This window comes from Mobula birostris, chromosome 3, assembly GCF_030028105.1.
Source record: "Mobula birostris isolate sMobBir1 chromosome 3, sMobBir1.hap1, whole genome shotgun sequence".
NCBI classification, from domain to species: Eukaryota; Metazoa; Chordata; class Chondrichthyes; order Myliobatiformes; family Myliobatidae; genus Mobula; species Mobula birostris.
The window spans coordinates 193462005-193476104 of NC_092372.1; the positions used below are offsets into that span (position 1 = coordinate 193462005).

Consider the following 14100-nt stretch of genomic DNA (forward strand, 5'->3'; position numbering starts at 1 on the left):
CGGCTTCGACCAATTCGATTCCCCTGATCTATGTGTAAATTAGAGTCTCCTTAACTAAGAGCACTATCCTACCTCCCTTACCTTCCTACCTATCCTTCCATATTACCTGATGCCCTTGGATATTTAATTGCAAATCATCTCCAGCCTGTAATCATATTTCCCTAATGGCCACTAATTCATTCCCCTTTGTACTGATTTGTGCCACAGGTTCACTGACCTTGTTTTGAATCCTATAGGCATTTGGATAAAGTGCATTTTCACTCATTGTTGTTTTAGAATCTCGTAATATTTGTGTCCTTTGCATTTGTCTCTTCTGCACTCCACTCTGACCTTAGCTTTTGCTGTGTTTCCACATTGCTTCCCTCTGTCTTTCTGCTGGGATTTCCACACCCCGACCCGCCATATTAGTTTAAACCTTCTCCAAAGGCACCAACAAACCCCCAAGGACATTGATCCCGGACCTGCTCATGTGTGGACCGCCTGGTTTGTACTGGTTCCACCTTTCCCAGAACCAGTTCCAATGCCCCGGGAATCTGAAACCCTTCCTTCAGCACCATTGCTCAAGCCACATACTCGTCTTAGGTATGCTTCTTTTCCTACAGTGATTAGCACGTGGCACAAACTGCAATCCTGAGATTATTACCTTTGAGGTCCTACTTTTAATTTATTGTCTAGCTCTCTAAATTCAGCTTTTAGGGCCTTCTCCCACTTTTTTCCCTAGATCATTGGTACCTACTTACACCACGACAACTGGATGTTCACCCTCCACTTCCAGAATGCTCTGCAGCCACTGCGAGACATCCATGACCCTTGCACTTGGCAGGGAGGCAACGCACCAACCAGGAGTCCCATTTGCAGCCACAGAAGCTCCTACTGATTCCCTTTACCATGGAATCCCCTTCCACGATAGATCTGTCATCGTTTTTCCTGCCCTCCATGAGCAGCAGAGCACTCCTGGTGCGACGAACTTGGTTACTGCTGCCTTCCCTTGAGGAGCCATCTCCCCAACGGAATCCAAAGCAGTATCTCTGTTTTGGTGGAGATGACCGCAGGGATCGCCTGCTCTCCCTTCCTGCTACTGCTCTGCCCATTCCCATTCTCATTCCCTGTCCTTTCCTAGATCCTTAAACTACAGTGAGATCAACTCACTAAATGTGTTATGCACAACATTCTCAGCTGATTCGCAGATACTGCAGAGTGAGTCCATGTGCAGATCCAGGGCTGCCAGGCAGTTTGTCAGGAGCTGCATCTGGAACACACTTGCTGCACGTGTAGCTATCAGGGAATCTGCCAGCCTCCCTGAGCCCCCACGTTGCACGGGACGAGGATGACATGGGGCTGAGCTCACACGCAATCACTGAAAAGCTCTGAGGGAAAAGAAAGGGACAAAGAAAAACAAATCCCATCTCCCTGCAAGTGAAACTCTCAAGCAATAATACAGTAGTTCAAAGCCAATTTATTATCGAAGTACATACAGAATATGTCACCATATACAACCCTGAGATTCATTTTCTTGCAGGCATGCTGAGTAAGTCCAAGAAACGTAGTGGAATCAATGTGCAAACAAACAACCAATGTGCAAAAGAAAACAAACTGCGCAAATGCAAAAGGAAAAAATAATAATAATTACAAATAAAAGTAGTAAATATCGAGAACATGAGATGAAGAGACCATGAAAGTGAGTCCATTGTTGTGGGATCAGTTCAGCGATGGGGCGAGTGAAGTTATCCCCACTGGTTCAAGAGCATGATGGTTGAGGTGTGGGTCCTGAGGCTCCTGTACCTTCTTCCTGATAGCAGCAGCGAGAAGAGAGCATAACCTGGGCGTGGGTGTCCCTGATGATGGATGCTGCTTTCCTGCAACAATGCTTTGTGCAGATATGCTCAATGCTGGGGAGGGCTTTACCTGTGATGTACTGGGACGTATCCACTACTTTTTGTGGGTTTTTCTGTTCAAGGGCATTGGTGGTTCCACACCAGGCTTGATGCAGCCAGTCAATATACTCTCCAAAACACAGCTATAGAAGTTTATCAAAGTTTTAGCTGCCATGCTGAATTTTGGCAAATTTCTAAGGATGTGAAGGCACTGCCGGGCTTTCTTCGCAAAGGCACTTACATCCTAGGCCCAGGACAGGCTCTCTGAAATGATAACACTGAGGAATTTAAAGTTGCTGGCCCTCTCCACCTCTGATGCTCTGATGAGGACTGGCTCATGGACCTTTGGTTTCCATCTCCTGAAGTGAGTAATCAGCTCCTTGGTCTTAGAACATAGAACATAGAAGAGTACAGCACAGGAACAGGCCATTTGGCCCACAATGTTGTGCCGAACCAGCTAAAAAGCAAATCAAAAACACCCAAACACTAATCCCTCATACCTACACCACGTCCATATCCCTCCATCTTCATTACACCCATGTGCCTATCCAAACATCTCTCAAAAGCCCCTAATATATTTGCCTCTATCATCATACCAGGCAGCGCATTCCAGGCATCTACAATTCTCTGAGCAAAAAACTTGCCCTTCACATCCCCCTTGAAAGTGAGCCAACAGGTTGTGGGATCAGTTCAGTGATGGGACAAGTGAAGTTATCTCCACTGGTTCAAGGGCCTGACGTTTGAGGGGTAACCTGGTGGGTCCTGAGGCTCCTGTACCTTTTTCCTGAAGGCAGCAATGAGAAGGGAGCATGGGCTGGGTGGTGGGGGTTCTTGATGATGGATGCTGCTTTCCTGCAGCAGTGCTCCATGTAGATGTGCTCAGTGGTGGGTAGAGCTTTACCTGTGATGGACTGGACCACACGGCGGATCCATTTCGTAGGATTTTCCATTCAAGGTAACTTAACAGAAAGAGAAACTTACCAGAAACTCAACTTATTGTCCACCTTTTCTTGCCAAAACCTCATATAATGTTCAAAACTAAAAAATTAGATAATAGTTATATCAGGATGAAACATTGATTTAAAGCTTTCAATATTTCCTGTTAATGAACTACAAGCTGCATACAACCAAATTTAATTTTACTCAATAAATTAGTAGAATTACATGGATAAGTATTTAGCTGATTGCTTCTTTAACAGAATAATAGAAAACGTACAATGATGGAAGTCAATTAGCTCAGCATATTGATGCCAGCTGAAAAAGTGCTCTCTGATCCAATTCCTCTTACAAGCATGAGAACCAGAACACTGTATAGCTCACCTGAACATCCAAGTATTTTTGTAATTGGTTAAAGGTTTCTGCCGCTATCACACCTGCACATAATGAACTCCAGTCTCCTCCCACACTCTGCACTGAGGGTGGTGAGTGTCCTCACAGGCAGGTAAAATTACAAAGACATTTTGACAGGTCTGTGGATAGAAAAGGTTTTGAAGGATATGGAGTATTGGAACTAGCTCAAGAAGTCAGCATGGGCAGAAGGGCCTGTTTCTGTGCTGCATAGCTATGACCATGAAACCTTTCCACTTCTCCCATCTAATCCTCCCAACATTTCTTTTAAATGTGTGCCCTCTGTTTTTGATCCATCTGGTAGGTTCTTCCTACTTCAAAATTCAGTTCTGTTTGGGCCTTTCCCGGTTTGATATGCTTCATTTAAGTCTCTCCCCCCACGCCCCCAGCTTCCTCCGCTCCAAGGGAAGCAAATCTGACTTATTCAAATTTCCTCTTTGTTATGAATTGACAGTCTGAGCAATAACATTGTAAATCTGTCAGTTCAGTCACGTCTTTGGAATGAGCTCTCCCTCTAGGTAATACTGTGTTTTAGATTCCATGGGGTTATACAATCATTGGGAACTTCATTTGTAGAATAATTAGATGAGAATTGAGTAGGTACATTTCTCCACTCAACAAAAGATGGAGCAATTTTGACAGCTGAGATTCTAGTTCACAACCACAGCTAGAAAAACAGTAATCCTTCTGAATATAACTTTAAATCTATGGTCCCTGGTTATCTATCTCCAAGGGTAATAGGCCCTTCTATCTTGTTTGTGCCTTTCAATATTTTTACATAAATTACCAATTCTACTCAGTATTGTTTTAACCAAAGAAGACAATCCCAGTCTAGACACTCTCTTCAAAGCTCTACAAGTACTAGGGCAACCTGGATTGCTTCAAAATTGCAGCATTTATTGACTGTGAGGTAAAATTTTTGAAGAGAATGTAAGTAACCATTAGAAACAGGAGGTAAGCATAAACAGAGACACAAATCACTGGAGGAACTCAGCAGGCCAGGCAGCATCTAAGGAGAAAAGTGATAGTCAATATTTTGGGTTGAAACCTTACATCTGAAAGAAAGAGAGGTTAGCTAGTATAGACCAGCTGTTGCTCCACCCCTTCCCTCCACCTTTTTATACTGGCTACCTCTCTCTTTTAGTCCAGATAAAGGGTCCCAACCTTAAATGTTAACTGTAAATTTCCCTCAGCCTGACACTATCAGTACCTCCAGTGCTTTGTGTGTTGTGGTAAGAATACTTAATTTAAGAACACCAAAAAAAATCAACTCTTGTAGGACACACCATTAACATCATACATTGATGATGTTAACATCTTAGCTACTTCTTCGATAGACCCTTGAGGTCAAGGGTGACTTGTTTCCCTTCTATTCCAACATAGCTAATTATGTATATATGAGACCTGCTGTCTTCCATATATGGGACAGAGCAACAGCTGGATAGCTTGTGAGATGATCTGCTCCTCCTGCTGCTTACAAGGGGTTTCTGTGTGCTCCTAATGCATGGCTTTGAGGTTCTCGATACCACGGATACTTTCTGCACAGGAGCAATCACTTGGCCCTCTGTGTCCATTTCCCAGCTCTTTCATCCAGTCCATTTCCCAGCTCTTTCATCCATAGCCCTGTAGATTACAGCTGTTCTGCATCTCTTCTAGTTTTGTCACATCCTTCCTGTTATATGGCAACCAGACAGCACACAGTGGTGTAACTAATGATTTTATATAGTACAGCCTCTCTGCTCGTTCTTTATGCTAAGGCACTGAAGGCAAGGATCTCTGGCTCCTTTTTAATCACCTACTCACATACACATTTCCTTCATCACTGACGACCAAGTATTTTACTTCAGTAATATTGTCAGTGTGATGTACTGGATGTGACGATGAGTATCATTGAACCTTTAACAACTACTTAGGAAATTTGCAGGCCTCAATTTAGCTTCAGATAGAACCTGCGATGCTTCCTTACTGTCAGCCTAGACCTTCTCTACCAAATTTCTGGCTTGGGAATCAATCAGACAACTTTCTAATTCTGAGGCAACAATACAATCAACTCAGCAATCTCAGTAAAGAATCTGGGCATGCAAGAATAATAAATAATACTGTTTGGGCAACAAACATCTTCAATGGATATGTTAATCAAGGATCAAATGCATTCACCGTATACATGTATTAGGAACTGGCTGTAGTGTGTTGGCGTGACAAACAACAAAAACATTCAATAATTATAAAGAATAAAAATTTATATAACAAAATAAACTTTGGATATGGAATCAAATGAGTATAAACCCCAGCATGTATTTACAATGTAAACAGCTGTATAACAAGCGGTTTCAAGTATTTACAGTGTAGTGCAGTGACTGAGGAAATTGTTGACGGCGGGGTGGGGGTGGAGTGGAATGAATAGAATGGTTGATCAGTTTAACTGCCTGGGGAAGAAATTTCTATGGTGGCATGAAGTTCTTCTTTTAATAGCTCTATAGCACTTTCCAGAAGTGAGTTCTGGACAAGGCCATTAGCTAATAGACAAACGAGATAATCTGCAGGTGCTGGAAATCTGAGCAACCCACAAAATGCTAGAGGAACTCAGCAGGCCAGGCAGCATCAATAGAAAACAGTACAGTTGACATTTCAGGCCGAAATGTCGACTGTAATCTTTTCCATAGATGCTGTCTGGCCTGCTGAGTTCCTCCAGCATTTTGTGTGTGTTATCTAATAGACAGTGGGCAACAAAATGTAAGCCTTCTTAAAAACAGCTCAATTAAACAGACTCTAATTATTTTGATATACCATTTGGAAAGGCCTTTTTGGAGAGGTCTCAGAACCCTCTTAAGCAATGCCTCATTTCTAATTACCTCCTCCTGACTGTACAAGTCGATATAATTTAAGCTGTTAATGCTTTACAGTTCAGCTACCAATAAAAATGTTGTGAGTTATTGAGAACTTAACATATCCCTTTGCTTTCAAACCACACAGTGAGGGAGCATTGATATTGCAGCTTTCTACATTTACCTCCAAGTTCTTGTTAGGTATTTCATCTCCAAAATACAGTTCCTTCGTCATTCCATTTCCTTAAACAAAAATCCCAGCAGGAGAAAAGCATTTCCAGGATTTTCCCCTGAGAAGGTTAATGTCAAGCATTATGCTGAGGTAAAAATAGAAAATGCAGGAAACACTCAGTAGGTCCCTCAGCATTTGTTTTGATAAAGGGTCTTTGACTTGAAATGTAAATGAAAGAATCATGAAAACTACAAACACTGGAAATTTGAAATAAAACAGAAAACACAGGAAGCAACTGGCAAGTCAAGCAGCATCTATGGAAAGAGAAACAGTTAACATTTCAGACTGAGATCCTTCATCAGAACTGAAACTGGCTAGAATAGGTAACAAAGAAGAGGGTATTGAGTAAAACAAAGAGAATTTCTCTGTTGAAATTATTTACTAGTTAAGGGCCAGCCAGCACCTTTGTTTGTGTAATATGCTGGGAATTTGTAAAACCTGGGTAATCTCTTAAATGGATTTTCTTTCCACGACTGCTAATCTGATGAGAAGCAAGTTTTAGGTTTTATTTTGTTTCAGATTTCCAAATTCTACACATTTTTAATTCTCAATAAAGCAAAGATAACCCACATTAGTTGAGATACATTTCCATTTTACTCACACAGTCCTTTTCACACATATTCACTTGAAGTCTCTCGCCTCTCAGTATTTAATTCCCGGCGAACAAACATCCTTGTGCTCCCAAATTCCTACCATCGCTTATTCCCTCCGCCTGCCTCTCCTTCCCGCCTAACGCCCCTCCCGTTTCCCCCCACCTCTCTCTCCCCTTTCCCTCCACTCCCTCCCTCCCACAGTGTAAATACTATTTTTCGCTGTGTGCCTTTATCACACGCGCCCAGCTGCCTGCCACTTTAAAAATTCGCCTCGTCCGGAAGTGCCCCTCAGTGAACGACTGAAGTTTACGAACTCGTGGAAAATGCATATACTGCACAAATAAACTGCCACAGCAGTAGCGTAGATAAAAACACAATCTCCCCTGAAATAAAGCAATTGGCGGGGTGTCAGTAAAGCTTTTATCACAACTTTCTTTGGTATATGTTTGTGTATGTGGGGCGGTTGCTGGAGCTGAGCAGTTAGTGCCGGGTGGCGTGTCCGACTCTGTAAACTCGAAGCGAGTAGCGGAAGTTGTTGAGGAGCCCGAGTGCAGGAGTGAGACGGTGGGTTGTGCGGCGGGATCTGGCACCGGCACCGGCGGCAGCGGCAGCGAGACGGTGGGTTCCGGGGCGGCGGTGGGGAAGGGAGCTCGCAGCCGACGGCAGTGAGGAGGCGGGGGGATGCGCGGCGGAGGCTGGTCGTAATCCGGGCGGGGAGAGAGAGAGAGAGAGGCGGATCTGCTGCAGCGTGCTCGCCTGACCCCGGAGACAGGCGGGTCCACGGTGGGGGAACTCTCAGTCACGGGGGAGGGGACGGGTGGATCGGCAGCGGGGGGCTCGTACTGATGCCGGTGGTCTCGCAGTGACCCGGGGGCAGGCGCCACTCACAAAGCAACAGCCAAGTAGAACCAGTTTAAAGCTACAACTCCCGGCTGAAGTTCGCCTGCGACACTTTGTTGTAGTAGTCTCCACCTTCCTTCATCTTTTGACACTAGTTCTTTCAAACATCACCCCTTCCCTTGTTTTTTGGACATTATTTTATCTGGTAGTGCATATTTGGTTTTCATGTTTTTAAATGACAAATCCCAACCGCTATCTCCAACAAGTCACCCACTACTAATTTCTGTATACAGTATCTCAAGATTGGGCTGTAACCGGAAGGTAAGATATTCCAGGAAGATTTCTAATATTTGTATGTGCATGAGAAAGTAACATATCCACTAGGTGTAAAAATATATTGGCGTTGTAGGCGAAAAGTCCCTAATACCACTTAAAGTGTTGCGCCCATTAAGGGGCGTTTGGGGGTTAAATTCTGTGGGCAGGACAGAGCAGGATGCAGTGTGTGTTCGTGCTGACAGTATTCTGTAGAGCGGTGTTCCTCCGGATGAGGGGAAGCTTGGCACTTTTCTCCGTGTGCACCAAGATGTGAACGTACGTTGCCTTAGTATTGTTTCCACTGTGACCATTCGCCGGAGTTATTCCCCCCCACACACACCCCCATGTTGGCACCTCTTTCTCTGCCAGCGGTAAGGCTCCGAGGGGCTGTTAGTGTTCTTGTAAAGTTTGTCTCCGCCGCTTTCTGCGGAGAGAATGCTTCTGCATGTGCTTTCGGTTTTTGCAGATTCTACGGTATAGATCCATTGTTCACTTTCCTAACGTGTGGCCGTGTTCTCCAGAACACCATCTGTTTGTAACTTAAGCTTATAACGGGGTCTCTTTTATTCCACTCTCCCTTGCCTTTATCTTCCCACCCCCCCCGCCAAAATCCAAACGTTTTGCATGCATTCCGAGATGAACTATTTAAAAATAATGTGAATGGGTATTGAAGATAGAAATGTTACTGTCTCAATATTTGTGAACTGATAATTTGGGTTATGGACTTCTAGATAATTCCAGTTAATGTTCAACATTGTGCGGACAAAATCATAAAGCTTCCCGGCTGTAACTTGTCTGCCTGACTTCCAGCTTGAAATTCCTCATTGTGGGTGTTTATGGATAATTGTATCAATCTACCTTTTCAGTCTCACATGAGTCTCTTTCTACAAGTCTTTCCATGGGAGTATCTTTTCATTCTGCTCTTGAATGCATCTCGCAAGCTGCCACCTCACTCTAAACTGGGTGCTTTTTATGTGTCTCATTTTTTCTGTCCTATCTTTTTTTGCTTGCATTGTTGAGAATGTCAGACCAAGCACAAAGTAATGGCTGGCTTAAGGATAGGTTGTGGGTCAGAATATAGGCAAAAAGTTCTGTAGAAATGTAGAGGGTGGAGTTAAGGGCCTGATAGCAATACAATTGGGCAAGGAGCTGGCTATTTTTCTTCTACCTGAAAATAGAGCCAAGGAGCATGGCAGTATAGTGGTTAGCACAATGCTTTAGAGTATAGGAAACCCGAGTTCAATTCCTGCTGCTGCCTGTTAGGAGCTTGTTTGCTGACCATGTGAGTTTCCTCCGGGTACTCTGGTTTCCTCCCACTGTCCAATTGGTAAACCGGGTGTTGCTGGCAGTGCGGCTTGAAGGGCTGGAAAGGCTTGCTCCACACTGTATCTCATTAAATAAATACTCTGGACCTTGAAGCAAAGGACAAGGAGTTAAAATGTATGAACAGTCCTTTGTGAGGGGATAAAGTTGATGGACAATTTAGTTTTCATCCTTCTGCTCTAGCCTGGATATGTTTTTATCATGAAATGAGGATGGACACTAGATCTAGATTATCACAGTAGTTTAAAATGAATTGAGCAACATTTTCAATGTTCTGATCCACATTGACACATGGTTTGCGTTTGGGATTGCTTAGTCTAGCATAATGCAGAGTTGCTACTAGGGCAATCAACAGGCATGATGGTTCATTATAGGGCTATAATTACAGTAATACAAAATTAAGGAATGCAAGATCTTGAGTTAAATATATGTGTAGTACCCATAAATGTATGGTCAGACTTAGCAGTGTCTCACCAAAGGTAAATAGGTAATTTTAAAAAGTACAGTTCCAAGATTTTGTATTTATAAGCTGTATACATTACTAATATTCTGAAGTACATATTGCAAGCACACATTTTATTTTATTTCTGTTACTACAAATTAGAAACTGAGCTTGGATATGTGACTTTTAAGTTTGCAACCAGCTTGCTCTTTCCTATGAATACACATTTTTTTTCTGCTAGGCATGGAGGTAGTTGGCATGTATTTAGAGGAGATAATACATTTTTTAAAAACTTATCAATGGAGACAGATTGTATCTCGATGTCACGGCAATAAGGGTAAGGTGAATTCCACCTTTGCCTCTTGCTCTCTCACGGAATTAGAGGTGTTATTAATAGTATCTAATTGGATTGAAGGTATTTCATCTTTTTTATTAAAGGAGAGAACCTAGTCATCTTTCTTTCTTTTATTCCCCTTCAATCTTTTTCCCTTTGCCCCAGGGTGACAGGAGAACTATGTGTCACTTTTAAGCTATATCCTTTCAATATCATCTTGCAGAAAAACCCGGAGTGTTTGGAACCACTGTGATTATTAGGTTGTTTCTCTGAGACTTTGAGATGTGAGAAGCAAGCTATGCTTCTTAAAACAATAAATCGGTTTCCTAGTCTTCACGATAATTTCTAGTTCAGTGACTTATTTGCAATGGGGAGCTATGAAACTGTATTTTGAGATGTATGTGGCCTGTATCTTGTATATATCGTTTAAAGCTTTAATTCTTACAAAAATCTAATATAATACTCATGCATTCTTGGGGAATATCCCACTTGTGTTTCAACACCAATCTGACACTTCCTTGGTCTACTTTACTTAAACTCCTGCTTTTTATTTCTGTACCAGTCAACATGAGTATTAACTGCCTTCTGAAGTAGCACAGTATGTCTCTGACCTGCAGCAATTTTTTTCTCAATCTTTTCAGACAATTGGTTGCAAAGCATGGAAATGCATTCTTCTGTCCACCGAATCCCCATTAAGGCACCATCTTATAGTAGTTCCATTTCATTCTCCCTACATTCCCATCAGTTTTATTCTCCCTACATTCCCAGATTCCAGCAATTTCCTAAATACCAGGGACAATTTTATAGTGAGCAGTTGACCCACTAAACCTCATTAATGCCTTTGCGAGATAGCCAAAGCCCACACTATCACAAGAAGCAAATGTAAAAAACATCCAACAGAAAGCACTGGAGATTGGAAAAGGCTCAGATTATTAGAGTTGTGAGGCATCGCCATGCTGCCGCAAATGGGCAGTAAACACTACCATTGCCTTCTATGTCAGTTCTATGCCCCCAAGAGAAATCTTACTTGTATCCTAGCAGTCTTAACTACATCCTCTTAACTTAAGCAGTCATTTGGGAATTTTAACTGCACCATTTTTTTTCAATGTCCAGTTTAGTGAAATGAAAAATGAAGTGCTGGAGGAACTCAACGGATGGAGTAACGTCTTGGGGGGGGAGGGGGAAGGAATTGTTGGGATTCTGCATCTGGGTGCCTTACCCATGCCCACAACCACAGATGCTGCTCGACCCCCTGAGTTCCTCTACCAGTCTGTTTCTGCTCCAGATTCAAGCATCTATAGTCTTGTGTCTCCAGAGCAGTGAAAGTGTTGGGCAATAGTGAGTATCTTATCTGCAAACAGTGGAATTTTAAACTTCTGATAAGGACTCCTCTGAAGGGTTTTCTCCTGTATGCTCTCATTCTTAACTTTCAGTTTGCAGTTTAGCTCATCTGAGCCTCTGTTATGTGTCTCTTATGATACTGTAACCAAAAGTTTAAATATTTCTGCGGTTAAGTCTTTAGTGTGCCATCTAGGTTAACAATGGCCCAAAAGACTTGTCTCTCTCTCTTTTCCTACCCTTGTATGGCTTGTCTCTGGAGATGTTGATAACTTCAATCCAGCTCCTGTAGAAGTAATTTACTTCAATTTTTTTTATCTTTAATGGGATTAGATTTACAGCCTTGGAGGTCTGTATTGTTGGATGCACCATCTGAAATCCAACTTACTGTGGACTGTAAAATTTGATTTTCACTCATTCTTTGCTGCTATTGCCAACTGTCATAAATCATGTATTTTAAACTTTTTGTGGAAGCTCATGAGGCAGCCAGTTTTTTTTAAAAGAAACAGTCTCTGAAACTGCAGAGATAAAATTTCTGTGAAAAGTTTGTTTATTTTACAAAAAAAAGTTTATCAAAGAAGAATTGTATTTTATTACTGGGAACAGGTCATGAGAAACTATTCTGATTTGTTTAAATAATATATGGCAGTTCTTTGCACTGCAGCATTATTTACATTTAGGAAGCATTGATTAGAATATAAATAATTCTGACCATATCTGTTGGCCTGTTTGTTTTACCTTGCCAAAGAGTAGGCCGTGTATGATCTTGTTCAAGATTCAACTGATCTGCTTTTGGAGAGATGGAAGAAAAGTGTTGTGATTAGTTCCAGATATCATACAAAGCTTGACTATTTTATCTCCTGCTACATAGAAATAGATTTGGGACTGTCAGGTGTCACAGACTAATTTGACTTGTTTTGATATGCTATCGTTTGCAATTATGCAAGCACATTGACCACTTTCCATTTTTAATATTTCCACTACTGCTTACTGTGTCCATTTTCAATATCTTGGAGCTGCCTGCATCAAACAACATCTGCTTCTTGTTCTACCATCTCCACCCTGAGAGCTGCATTTGTTCCACATTAATCATATTGTTTATATATCTTCAATTCCATTATATGCACAGTAATATAACACCACTTATTGTGGTGTTAGCAATAGTGATATTCTATCCAAGTGTTGAGGCATTGTTCTCACAAAGGAATACTGAATGGATGGGGAAATTAATGTTAATTCTGTCCTTTCTACTTTAATTTGCAGCCCTGTGAATTGTCACATAGTTTTCTGATGGATCACTCTTTTGGCTGGTCTGTGGATATACCCAGCTGTTATTCTGACACTGTCAAAATTCTTAAAAACACTTTTGATAAAATTACATCAGATTTACTCAAAAGCATAAGGTACCAAAGATGAAATACATGAGAAAACTGACCAAGAAAAAATGAATGCAATGATTTGTGTCCCTGTGTATTTCTGCTAAACGATACCTTTGATGTTTTAATTTGGCTCCTCAATCATTTTGCTGTTTTCTTTTCACTCAGCCTTCACTTAATTCTATTTCTTTAACGAAGACCATTCTTTTCTTGCATTTGGTGCATCTTACAAGTAAGATGTTGATGTTACCATTTCTCTTGAGCTTGATTGCTTCTTGCATTGCATTGGCTCATTTGAGCTGTGTTGGTGACATACATAAGGAGGAAAAGATACCTTTTCCACAAATGTCAGAATTCTAGATCTCATTACATATAAAGGATAAGGGCTCAGCTTCTATATCTGCTGGTTACAAGACCTGGGATTTGTGCACTCTCTTTTGACTCTTGCCTTCCCATTCCTGTGTAAGCATTCAGGTATTTTCATGCAGATCTTGAATATTCAGCTTTTATCCTTTTTACCTCTTGATGTGTATTGCAGTGCCGCCAGCATAAAATTGTGTGCAGCTCATGGTTTGCCCATTTGAATTTAATCATCCAACACCGTGGGTGTGTTTCAGTTTCTGCAGGGCATTGTCTGAATTATATAAGCAACTTGGTTGCACATCCTCAAAGAGGAGGCAGAATTTATCCATTTTGAGCCAATAAATGCAGCACATCAATAAACTAAAACTAATCTTAATTTTGACTGGAATGTCAAGGTTCCATCTGCTCTACTGCCATTAAATTACTTTCCAGTAACAAGATCCAAATTGTTACCATTTTTTGGTATGCAACTGAATTTTGTAAACGTAATTAACAAAACAGTTGCTTCTTGCTCTCTTAGAAATAACTGGGCTGCACATAGTTATAAACATGGCCCTCCACTAATTGGCATCAACCATGGATGTTGTGTCCTAGCTGTCTAGTGATATGGTGAGTAAGCTGTTGGCCACACAGTAGGCTTCTCTTCTCCGCACAGCTGATTAATCCAAAGGAACGGCAGAAACCGATACAGTTTGGCACCCGCGGCGTTGTGGGAGTTACGAGTCAGCGTTGAACTCAACGTAGGACTGCCATAGGGATTCCAGCTCCGGATTTTTCCTCAGGGTTTACTCCCAAAGCCTTCTCTGTGAGTGGGTTTAGCCGCAAGGCAGCGGAGGTTTGAGATCAGCGTTTTCCTTCTCCCAGATAAGCTGCCAACCTCGGCTGACAAGCCTCATCT

The 14100-nt window shown here is 41.9% G+C and overlaps 1 protein-coding gene across 24 annotated transcripts in view; it reads left to right on the plus strand.

Annotated features, from left to right (window-relative positions):
- The window catches only part of svila (supervillin a), a 279438-nt gene that overhangs the window by 9751 nt on the left and 255587 nt on the right, over positions 1-14100 (plus strand). For 19 of the 24 annotated variants that reach the window (XM_072253923.1, XM_072253920.1, XM_072253929.1 and 16 more), the window contains exon 1: positions 7716-8032. The exons of 1 other annotated variant lie outside the window; for it this stretch is intronic. The gene's annotated coding sequence lies outside the window, so the exon portion shown is untranslated. Of the gene's footprint in view, positions 1-7414; positions 7490-7715; positions 8033-8283; positions 8303-14100 lie in introns of those variants that run through there. 4 more of the 24 variants (XM_072253940.1, XM_072253926.1, XM_072253922.1 and 1 more) reach the window with 4 other exon arrangements.